General features: G+C 44.7%; 1 protein-coding gene across 1 annotated transcript in view; it reads right to left on the bottom strand.

Annotated features, from left to right (window-relative positions):
• Positions 1-12776, bottom strand: part of CCDC141 (coiled-coil domain containing 141) — a 676030-nt gene that overhangs the window by 132591 nt on the left and 530663 nt on the right. The gene's annotated exons all lie outside the window — the stretch shown is intronic.

Below are 12776 nucleotides of genomic sequence, written 5' to 3'. Positions count from 1 at the left end.
CAGTACATTCACAAATTATCTGGATTTTACCAAAATCTTAACGAGGGCATTCACATTACTTGACTAGTGCAAGTCCCAACCTAGGAATTGCAGTGCTTCTGGTGCAAATAAAGGAAATAGTACATATGATAAAAACAAAATCTGGTCTGTCATGGAGTAGTGCACTTTGGTATGTGGTAGGTAGAGTGCCTAGTTCCCAGTAAGGTACAGCTTTATTATGCAGAAGGAATTAAACACAGAATAGTAGTAATGAAATAGACAATGCATTGAAACAGTGGCCAGTCAAAGTCATCACAATAATCAAGCAGTGCAGCATAAACGCAAGATAACAATTACGCCGTATAGACTCCAGGACAGGTCATTATTGCAGGATAATGACCTGCCCCAAAGTTCTTGGCCAAGTCAAAGCCAAGGGCAATACTTTAGGGAGCTGATCAATATTCCAGGCGATAATTAACCCACCAGAGGTCTGTAGGGCTATTAGCAGATAGAACTGTGCAATTAAATAAATAGGAATCCTTTTTATGGTGAGAAAAAAATGGGAACTCACAAGTAACTTAAAATGTTAATATAATGAACATGGAACCAGTAACAAAAAAGCATTACAGATGTTGTATTTGATTATCGTTTGTTACTCTGGGGAATTTTATTAAAAAATCCCTTCTCTGCCTTTACATTTAAATTAACGAATAAAAAAGGAATACCTCCACCAGCTGGTCAAAAGCTGGAAATGTTCAATTGAGTCTAAAAAATCTAAAGGAACACTTTTAAACTTTTGACCAGCAGATGGAGATATTACTATTTGTTTTAGCTCCTTCTTTGCTGTGTATTGTGTTCTTCACAAATATGCTAATGAGCACGTACATGCCAAAAGAGGAGAAGGAGGCGGGACTTCCTAGACAGTCGGGCAGCATCTGCCGGGTGCAGCATGCCAAAGTACCGTAGTGGTGATCCATGGGTGACGAGGGGGAAAGGCCGGCCGTGGTTGCCAGTTGCAGCCCTATAAAGATTGAGGTGGCTGAGGGGGTGGGGCCTACACCGCCAAGGTAAGGATGAGAGGGGGGTTATGGGTTTGGTTGGTTTTCAAGGGCCAGAAGGTGTGGCATGGGGGGCGAGGAGACGAGCAGCGCGGGCGGCGGAGCTGCTCTCTGCTGCACTGCCGTGAAGAGAAGGAGCACCACACTGAGCGCTCTGCCGCGGCTCAAGGAAGCTGGCTGTTCACTTCGGAGGTACCTCGCTTAATGGCGGTGGTCTGTGTATGTCGCTATGACACTTGACTGAATCTGTGAGCCATACCAGTTCATATAGCACACAGATTAGTCAATCACATTAGCGCTTATGGCCACCGATACAAATTAAAACACAAATCTTGCCCCTCTAAATAAAATAATGCATCTGATATTGTATTCTTCTATTTATATTTTTGGCTGATCTATCCTTACTGAAATGTGCTCTTTCCATAATGCTTTACCCAGTGTCCCTCACTGCGTTTGCCCATTTTTAGTTGTGGCTGACCGGTGGCATAATCACCAATTTCCAGCGGTTGTGATGCAAATGGTGGAGGCCTCGGCATTCAACCTTATTGCATACCAACATTCCATGTTATGTGTATTTTTCTGGGCACAAAATGGGGCATGGCAAAAGGATACACACACCACAGAAAGCTGTGAAGTACCTGCTAGGTGAGGCAGGGGGAATAGCAGGGAGTGTGCTTCGAACATACAAGTTGGAGGCGGGATTCAGCTGTGTAGCCATTTTTTCCACTTCTCAATTCCAGCTTCACAATATCTGGCTGATGATGTGAGTACTTGTACAATTTAAGACAACAGCTGATGAACTGTGAATGTCTGGCAAATACGTATAAAATGCCTGTACGAAAGCCGAAGCTACTTGCTTTGTTACTGCTTCTTAGTGCAGGAGTGGCAGTGGACACAGCCGCTGTGATAGCCCACGACCACTGGGATAGCCTCTGACCCCGGGGATTGCCACTGCCCCTGGGAGATCCCTCGCCCCTGGGATAGACCCAACTCTTGGGATAGACACCAACCACAAAAAGCTCCGCACCAGGAAAGACAGACGCCCAAGGAATAATCAAAACAGAATAAACCAATTGGAACAATCCCAAAACTCCACACCTGGTAACCAACCTTTACCAAGAGATAACACACCTACCCTTTCGCTGCAAATGAGCCCCTTTGTCGGATCAAGACCAAAATCACTATATTTATCGCGCTACCTGTCAATTTTACCACTCACTTGGATAACCATCAAACCTCAAGTACCATAAGCAAATAAGGAGGATAACCAGAAAACCAATGGACAGACAGGAAACCCACAGAAAAATAAATGAAAGAAACAAAGTCAACATGCCATTCGTTGCAAAAAATTGGCATGACACATCATTGTGAGCAGACAAAGGACCCTGAAGAAAACATCAGACCAAGGCGCAACCTTGCTGAACTGCTCCCCAAACAAACACAAACAACAGAACTGAATGCACAAGTTGATGGAAAAATAAATCAATGTCAAGTTAATCTCCCATCTCCACAGCCAAAGATAAAAAAACTACTCAGAAAACATGAAGATACACTGCAACATAGTCAATGCCAGATCAATGTCAAAACACACAATAGAAATATCCGAACTGGTAAGCGATGGAGCGACAGACAAGACAATGCCATTCCTCACTGAAACCTGGCTAACTCAAAACTTCAAAGTAACAGCACACGACTCCATACCCAACAACTTTAAACTTAAACAAGCGAACCGGGAAGGAAAAAGAGGAGGAGGTCTCACTTTGGCATATAAGGACCAGCTAAAAATAACAACATCGCCACTAATGACATCCCAAACTGCAAATCACTCCTCCTGCACTTAGCCTTAGATCACCAAACCAACCTATCATTCCTACTTGTCTACAGGCCACCAACCTGCAACCCTACTTTCACAGACACATTTGTGGATGCCGTCACCAACATCACCATTAAACATGATCACCTGATCATACTAGGAGATGCCAACATTTGGTTTGAAGAAGAAAACATCAAAACCTTAACAAATCAACTAGCAACAATGCATCTACAACTGGTGAAAGGAGCGATACACACAGCAGGCCACACCCTAGAGCAGAGGTCTTCAAACTGTAGGGCGTGCCCCCCACGGGGGCACGGCCACATTCCCGTGGGGGAGGGGGGAAGGGGCACGATTCCCCAGCCTGACTTTTTTTTTAAAGTGGAGGAAGTAGAGAAAATGGGTAGGGGCGGCTCACAGGGTCGGACTGGAGCATAAAACCTGTCTCGGGCGCCAATGAAAAAGTGTTCCACAGTTGCAAACGGCAATTCATTCCTTTATGGATGGACTGTTTGACTAGTACCCAAGGGGGTGTTTCTGTTAAAACGTAAGCAAATTGTGATATTTAAGGAATATTTATTCAGCAACAATGGTCAAAACTACTTGGTGCCTAGTGAAGTAACTCATCAAACTGGCACACATTGGCCAAAAAAGGGGCCCATTTAGACCAACAAAACTGGCCCACACTAGCATTTTGCATTTTTGGTTGGCATCTCATCCATAATGGGCGAGGGGGCGTCGACCCTGTGGCCACTTTCCCCTGAAATACTCAAAGCAAAAAAGACATTCTACAGCAAACAGATCGCAAACTTAAGCAACACAGAGAATGAGATGTTTAACATCAACAAGCTAAGAAACCCAACTGCATGCAACAACACACCAACCCTATCACTAAAACGATGCAATCACCTTGCAGACCATTTAAAAAATAAAATCACAAACATCTATGAAATCACAAGAGCATGCTGATTATCACAACAACCCCCTGAACCAGCCACTACCGGATCCATTTACTAGTTTAAACCACCTCCCACCAATCTCAACAGACAAATCCAACAGCCTGGTGAGCAAAAGCAACAGAGCTGGCTCTCCAGCAGACCCCTGCCCACCAGACATATACAAAACTATACTCACCCAGAAAACACCTGCAGAATATTTCAACATCTTCAACCACTCACTAGCAACAGGAATCAAGCCACAAGCCTTCAAATCAGAAAGCCACTCCTTAAAGACCTATCGGGAAACACAGAAGAACTAACCAACTACTGACCAATCTCAAACATCCCATACCCGGCGAAGCTCCCGGAAAGCTATGTCTATGAGCAAATCCTGGAAAATGTAGAAAACAACGGGATACTAGGCCAGGCACAAGTAGGTTTCAGACCCATGAGAGGAAAGGAAACAGCATAACTATCGATATGGGACAATCTGAAAATCAATGCATATTCCAATGTCAAATCGGCACTAATACTACTCAATCTATCAGCAGCCTTCGACACATCCACCATGAAACACTCATCAAAAGACTTGTAGGTATTGGAATATGCAATACACCACTCCTCTGGCTAAAATCCTTCATGACAGAAAAAAAGGAAACAACTTGGATAACACAATTCGTGTCAGCACCTCTCAAAACAACATGTGGGTTCCCACAAGGCTCATCACTCTCACCACTGCTTTTCTACGTCTACATGGCCCCCTGATTAACCTCATTAAAAAACATTGCCTCACCTGCTACAACTACAGAGACGACACTCAAATCATCTACAAAATCAATGCCAGCGAAGAACAAAACCCAACCATTACCAACTGCCTCATGGAAATAAACCATTGGCTGAGCGTCAAGATCCTTAAACTCAATCCACACAAAACAGAAATCATGAACCATCACCACATTGCATGGCCTACTGAACTGAGAAATCCAACAAAAACATCCAAGATGGTAAAAAAATCTCAGAATATGAATGGACAACAAACTAACACTAGAACCGCATGTCAACACAGTAGTTAAGAAATACTTCTTCCACTTACACACCATCAAGAGTATACTCCCCTTCTTCACCTTCCCACACAGAACACTCGCCGTCATCTCTCTCGTTGTGTCAAGAATAGACTACGCCAACAGCATCTACCTCGGAATGCCTGAATATCTTATGAAAAAGCTACAACAAATACAGAATGCTCCAGCAAGACTGTTCCTCGGACTCACTAAGAGAGAACACATCACACCAGCACCGAGAACACTACATTGGCTACTGGTCAAAACACTCTGCATAACATAGCAATCTACGGCCAATGAGCAGAATTGATACAGTGAAAATCTCCATCTACAAACCAACACGGACATTAAGGTACATTAAGCTCCAGCAACGACATTCGCCTCTAACCGAAACAATTCGCAAAGTACAAATTCGGGGGATCAGCATTCTCATGCATAGTGGTCTTTGGAACTAGCTCCCAAAGGAAATAAAAACAACAGAAGATCACCTAAAATTCAGAAAACTGTTAAAAACATGTCTCTTTAACTCACCAACCTAAAGAGGAAATACCAACACAGGAAAACCGCCAGCGCAACACAATAGAAACCTGAAGGCCACCCAAAGAATTAAAGCATCCATCCACAAAACACCATAGAACAATATTAACCCAATGGATTAACACAATCTGCAGAAAAACACTCAGACGACCACCGACCAACCCTACTAAAAACATTCCAATACTGCGCATACCTACCCTCCAACAGTGAACAAACCAGAAACATTCCTCAGCCACGGAAAAAAAACACCATAAACTGCAGACACTCTATTGACACTGCACAACACTCAACAGAACACTAAGCAAAATGCACCATAAACTACCTATAAACAATCTCACACCAAACACCACACAACGTCGACCAACTAAAAACAAACCAGCACACAGCGACTGTTTTTCCCGAACTGAAGCTACCACCAGCACATCAAAGCTCTCTGGCGCTTCTCCCTCTGAAACCCAATAACATACCCCTTCCAACTCCCTTTCTTTTCAGATTCAGCAGAGCGCCAGGAGACCATGAAAATGGCAGTGCTTTGTGGTATAAATAACATAACAAAACTGAATACTAAGGACTGGAGACAATTCAGTGCCTGATTACTTAAATAACACGATACTGTGCAACTAAGGAAACACCAGTGTCTCAGAGAAGGTTCCCTCTCATTATTTTTTGTTAGTGTATTGCTTTGGAATGTTTGTGACCATATTTTTGGTGTCGTGCAACTGGGGAAGGGGAGAGCCACTGTGCGAGTGAGCATAACAAGCAAGCTCCCAGAAAATCAAGAAAATGTTGCCAAAGCATGCGTTTGAAGTCCTCTGTAGCTATGGGAATGAGACGCATAATTGGAGGAACTCTTGCTACAATCCAATACGTATGTGCTACTGTAGCCATACACACTCTCATTCCATAGCAGGAACAGATCTAATTGTTTGTCTGCTTCAGAAGCAGCTGCTTTGCATGAGGAGGGATCGGATGGAGTTGTCACTGCCAGCAGCACAGCATGCATGGCAAATAACACTGCCAGAAATGCAGGTGATCAGTCCCTGTTTCAAACTAAACCCCAAGACTGAGCACCAGACAGCCCTAGCACAAATTAAGCACTGCTGATATTCCATTGATTTTGTGAAGCTTAAATTAGCACAAAATCATTGAGTCTTTCCGCAACGTACCACATCAGATAGCTGGAAATAAGAATAACGTCTTTACAATAATACATGTCATTAATCGTGCTCCATAGGTGTAATCATTCTATAGCGACAAGAGCTATATATATACACAATATGCTATTATCATTATTAATTGTCATTGTCTTGGTAGTAGACCTAGGGCCTGATTTACAAGAGGGTTTTTGAATGGGAAACCCCCATTGAAAAAGGTTTTGTAAATCAGGCACTCATTGTTTCACCATGCTTGGTATGCCTGGGCTCAGACCAGGTTAGAAAGAGACACTGCAGGGCGGAATCTCAAATAAACTGGTTATGCAGAGAGCATGGCGCATAGTGCCTGGATAAGTCGGTTCCCCGGATCCGAGACCCGGAGAGACATTTTTTGCCAGATCTCGGATACGGGAAAATCCGGCCCAATGACGAGCACTGCTTAGGGTGCCGGTAGAGGACTGATCCCAATCTCCTACTCACACTGGTAACCCAAACCAGTGAATATTTTAGTTATGGGTGCACGTCCATCACTAATGCATCCATAAAGGGCATGGATTCAGGTGCTACACAACCCAGCGCCGCCGCTGCCGTGGCTGGTGGGATCCCACAGTTAACCATGTCCATTTGCAGCACAGTGAGCCCAACCACATTTAGAGTGACTGGCATTAAAAGACCCATTGCTGTAAATGCAATGAATCCCTTCCACGCTCGTTTGAGAGAGTGGAAAGGAAACATGAATAGAAACGGTGGCAAAGTTATGCTGTCAGCTCACGCATCTCTACAGACTGGTGGCAGGATTCTGCTTTCCCTTGCGCATGTAGTCCGGCAAAGGATCAACGGCCCGGGGGAAATGGGCGTAGGCAGGGGAGTTGCTAGGTCTGGAAAAGACCCGGGGCTAAGCTGATGTTGGATCTTTTGGGACTGGGGGCTAGCTAGTCTTTTGGCTGTAGCTCCTGAGATTCTATCAGGGGCTACAGCCAAGAGATCAGGGGCTATAGCTCCCTTAGCCCCCCCCTAGCAACGCCCCTGGGCGTAGGGCCGGCGCACACCAAAGTGCATTCCATCGGGACTCGGGATCACCTTTGCAGTGGACTAGACAAGCCCCCTCTCTACCCAGGGCATGCACTGCGTGCCAGTGATGCACCTTAACTGATGACAGAAATACATTTGCCATACCCAAATGCATTTGGATGTCCCAAATACATTTTTGAGAAACAAGGATACACAGTTTGTATTTTTCTTCTCTATATCTGGCAATGCACAGTAAAATGGTGAGATTCAGGCCCCTGTTAGAAACTCCTACCAGACTCTACTAACAAATTGTTACCACATTAATCTACAAGGAGCTCATGTTTGTCAATTGAGTAATTTGACAGCACAGTCATTGTGTGATGACATACACGTAGGTGGCTCCCCGCACCAAAGGTTCATCATTTGCATGGCAGAGTGCAAAAGTGCAGGGCAAAAGGTGACGTACATGTAAGTACGCCACCTTTTGCACTCCGCCGTACCAATTGAGTAAACACTGTTCAGCATTTTCTTTTAATTGTGAGTGCCGCTTGCTATGCTCACATATAATTTTGAACACTGCTTACCGTGCTCGCATGGCACGATGCACTCCAATTTTCATGCCGGACAGTGTTTAATTTTCATTGTCAACATTGCTGGTAAACAGTGTTCACAATTATAATTAAATCCTGCCCGACATCCGAGCATGTCAGGCAGGGTTTAATTGTAATTGTAAACACTGCCTGTCATGTTATCCCTATGGGGTCTGCATGCTTTATGCATAAAGCAGGCAGACCTCATAAGGATCTCCAGCATTTGTGCCTGCATGAAAATCCATACCGGCTCAAATGCTGGAGCATACGAATGGCAGCGAGGAAGAAAGGTGGCGGAAATTCAAGTTGCATTCTGTCCCCGCTCTCTGCCATACAAATGAATGAAAATGGGGGTAATGTTAATGGCAGGTGTAAAAGCCATATGGTTTTTACGCCTTCCATTAACATTATGCCCCCATACAAAATGAGCTCCTATGTGCTTGCAACAGATGAAAATAGAGGAAGCTTGTTATGCAGAAATATGTCTAGGAACCAAAAGAGAATTGGATGGGCTAGCTCTAATGCACTTTCCTCAGGGATTTGCATTTTTCATTTATTAAAAACATAGGGTGCTTCTCCAAGAAGCAGTATACAAATGCCACATTAATGGGTGGAGCAATCTACTACTCAGTGCTTTACAGACCTTTGCAAAGTCATGATATTGCAGGTAAAGCACGAAAACAGCTGGTGGGGTGGAGTGAGTCACATTGTAAATGGGGACAACTCAAGACAGACTTTAAGTCCATCTTCAGGATTTACTGATGTGCATATATATTATATTGCGATGGTAGCACTATATACGTATAGTGTATATATGTAGTGCTCAATCTATATACATGGATCTGCTGGGAGCCCGCCTAGCCACACACAACATCTGCATCCCCCAATACGCAGACAACACACAGCTACACCTCAAGATCTACTCCATCAAAGACATCCATGGGCTGAAAACTGCTACTTGCTGATCCATTCTTGGATATCCAGTGCATACTTGAAGCTCAACCCGTCCAAGACCGAATTCCTACTCCTCACCAGCAACACCGAACACCCAGACATACAGACCTGGCCATCAACATTGAACTCTGAGGGTTTCACACCCAGGCTCACCTGCTGCGCCAAGTCCCTCGGGTTCGACAACAACAAACACCTCTCCTTCAAAATACTCATAGTTAGGAAAACTCAGACATCCTGGTATCAGCTCTCCCTCCTACGGAAATTCAAACCCTTCTTCCCTCAAGACCTCTTCAAGGAGTCCTCCTCAACACCTAGGCCATCACGTCGCCCCTCATGCCTCCTGACTCGCTAGATAGACACTGCCGTCCCTCTCCTCCCCGCACCCGGTACAGCTGTACCCCTCCTCTGTGCACATCTGTTTCCCACCCGCTTCTGTATATCTGTTCTGTTGCTAGGTCTGAAAAGTGCTCTGTTATGCATCTGTATTGTTGTATACCTCTGTAAAGTGCTCTGTTCTGTATCTGTATTGTTGTATACGTCTGTAAATCACTTTGTTGCTCCTTGAAGTTAGGTCAGCGCTCAATAAATATCATAATAATGATAACTAGAGTTAAGTTGAGCATCATGTTCCATATCCGTATCAAGTATCAAACCCCCCTAGTTCCTAGACTGGACATTTTGGTATAGATTCATTAAAAAAACGTTATTAAGAAAGCACTAAAAATCCTGTTTCTGGGCCTACTCCCATTGATTTTCCTATAGAGAAAAAGTCAGAATTTCTGTGCAGCACACAGCAAAAACAGCCAGACAGAATTGGACCAGGTAAGGAACAACTTGGGCACGAAGCGTTGACTCGATTTCCAGGATGGGTCTGGGGTTCTTCAGTCTAGGAGGTGTTAAAATATTTGATGGAAAAGGGAGGGGCCCTTCTCCAGAAATTATAGGCATATATGGGACAAGCTTACTTTATTACTTTATTTACAGGCTCCTTATGGCCAGAGCGCACTGCTGTACCTTGATCTACCATGCTACATGTTATTAGGAATCTACTTGTCTTTTCCGTGCCTTCGTGTTGTTTATCTGCACGTCCGTTACTATGACATGTATCTGCAGAGAGAAAAAGCACTCTCATAGCATCCAACTGTAATTGTGGTAATAGTGTTATTGTGGCAGCCCTTAGATTGCACTAAGACTCTCTCCCTGCCCTCATCTCACAGGGAGACTTCATTACCCAGTAGTCTCCACGGCCATAAAGCGAAACGTCAGGCGCTTCAGCACTGGCGCTTCTGAGCCCAGCCAGTCTTCGCAGGTCCTCGCCGACCGTTGCCACGAGCTGCGCATGTCTCTGACAGGCAACCAACCCGCATCTAGTAAGTAGAGACCTGTTCTGAGCATAACTGTGCTCTGTGACACCTGTACATTCTGACTACAAAGTCACTGTATATGCTGCCCTATCCTGCTCAACTCTACCATCAGAGTGTGTCCTATAGCCCCCACAACAAGTATAAATGGACCTACTGGCTCACATGAAACTGAAGTAGTCAACACTACCAACATCACACATCGCACTGATTCCAGGAACAAGGATGCACTTAATTTCACCCCCGCTCTCTCCCTCCTTAATTCGAGATCTTTGTTCAAGCATGGAGCTGAAGTGACAGACTATCTTTCTGAATGTGTCCCTGACTGTTTGCCCTAACCGAAACTTGGCCTAACCCCTCTACACCCAGCGATGCCACCTTATCAATCCCCCCCAATTATGTTATCTTTTGATCAGATCGACTAAACAGCAAGGGGGGTGGGGTAGCCCTAATGTGCAAAAAACACCTTGACTGCCACGCCATTACACATACTAGCCTAGATGATTGTGAATCATTATGGGTCAAGATTAAGACCTCAGACAACTCTTCCCTAAGTATCCTGACCCTTTACAGGCCTCCTAGAGACATGCCACATTTTGAGGAGCAGCTCTTGGAGCTGCTCACTCATATCTTCAAACCCAAAAACCCATTGATCATTAAGGGGGATTTAAATCACTGAGCGGACGATCCTTTAGACAAACAGGAATCCTCACTCATTGACTCCCTTAATTCTACAAGGCTTATACAATGGGTGAAAGAGGCCAGACGTAGAGGTGGTCACTCACTTGACTGGTTGGTATCCCACCATTCATCTGTGTCCTGCCTCGAGGTCACGCCCTGCCAATGTCTGATCATTTTTTTATCCACGCCACCATTAGCCAGAATCAATAAACTCTCACGTAACCTCAAGAATGTCACCCCTGCCAAATTCAATGCCCTCTTATCATCCAGCCTTGAGCCGCTTACACATTTCTGTCAGTCCTCACAATTAGTTGAGCATCTCACCACCTTCATAAAAAAAAGTCATCTCAGTTCTACCACCACTAAAAAGCAAAACAATCAAACCCGAGGCACATAACAATATGTGGTTCTCTGACGATATCATTTCCATCAGACAGACAAAGAGAGCACTGGAAGGAGCCTGGCACAAGAACCCCAGCGCAGACACATTAGCCCTCTATAAACAAGCAGTAAAGGAATTTAAAACTGCCATCATTACCTATAAATTTTCCTACTTTAACAACAGGATCAATAATGCATTCTCCAATACCAGCAAACTATTTAAGATCTTAGCAGACTTTCAGGACTCCCCGCCCACTAATCATGATTTAACAAGGGACTCCACATGGTGCCAGGAAATCCATGATGGATTCTTAGCTAAGATTGCAGTTCATAGACCAATAGTAACATTCAGTCATCATCACAGGGATGTAATATTCAAGCAAACGTCTCCCAGGACTTGCCCCCACCCAATACCATCCCCACCTTTGATTTCTCCCACTACTCAGAGGAGCAAGTCTGCAAAGTCATCCGCGACCTGAAACCCACTACATGCCGCAGCGATTGTTGTCCGGGAGATGTCTTCAAGGACTCACTGGAGTTACTGGTTCCTTGGATAACTAAAATCATGAACCTATCCTCCGATGAAGGTGTGGTCCCATCCTCCCTCAAGGAGACTTGGATTACACCACTACCAAAAAAAGGCAATGCAGACCCTCGTCTTACTGGCAACTACTGACCTATTACAAATGTGACAATTGTCCTTAAGATCATGGACAAAATAGCAAACATGTAGTTACAGAAACACATCGAAGACCACCATATTTTAGGCTCACTCCAATCAGGTTTTAGAGCCCAGCTTGGGACGGAAACTGCCATGCTGGATCTTAAATCCACCTTGGCTGGCATAGCGGATAGGGGTCATCTCACCTTACTGATGCTTTTGGATCTCTCTGTGGCCTTCGACCTGGTGGACCACTCTCTACTGGTGACAAGGCTCGGGGAGATCGCCCATTGCTCCGATCAGGCATCCCAGTGGATATCCTCATTCCTTGGCCCTCTAACCGCCCAGGTAGCAGTCTGAAGAAAGTTCCCTACCCGTTCTTCAAACATGTGGCATCCCACAGAGCTCTTGCCTATCGCCTACCCTGTTCAACGTATACATCAGGACCCTGCTTGACTTACTGGATGCCCTGGGTGTGCAGTATACTAATTATGATGACAACACCCGGGTCGTCCTTGTGCTAAGTGGGAAATATGAACAGGGTCTGGATGCCATAAACAAAATCTATGATGCAGTCCAGGCATGGATGGCAAAGAA

The sequence above is a fragment of the Ambystoma mexicanum genome, chromosome 9 (assembly GCF_040938575.1).
Source record: "Ambystoma mexicanum isolate Mex_15411 chromosome 9, UKY_AmexF1_1, whole genome shotgun sequence".
NCBI lineage: Eukaryota > Metazoa > Chordata > Amphibia > Caudata > Ambystomatidae > Ambystoma > Ambystoma mexicanum.
Note: the sequence above shows the minus strand (reverse complement) of the source record. Positions and strands in the feature narration are given on the sequence as shown.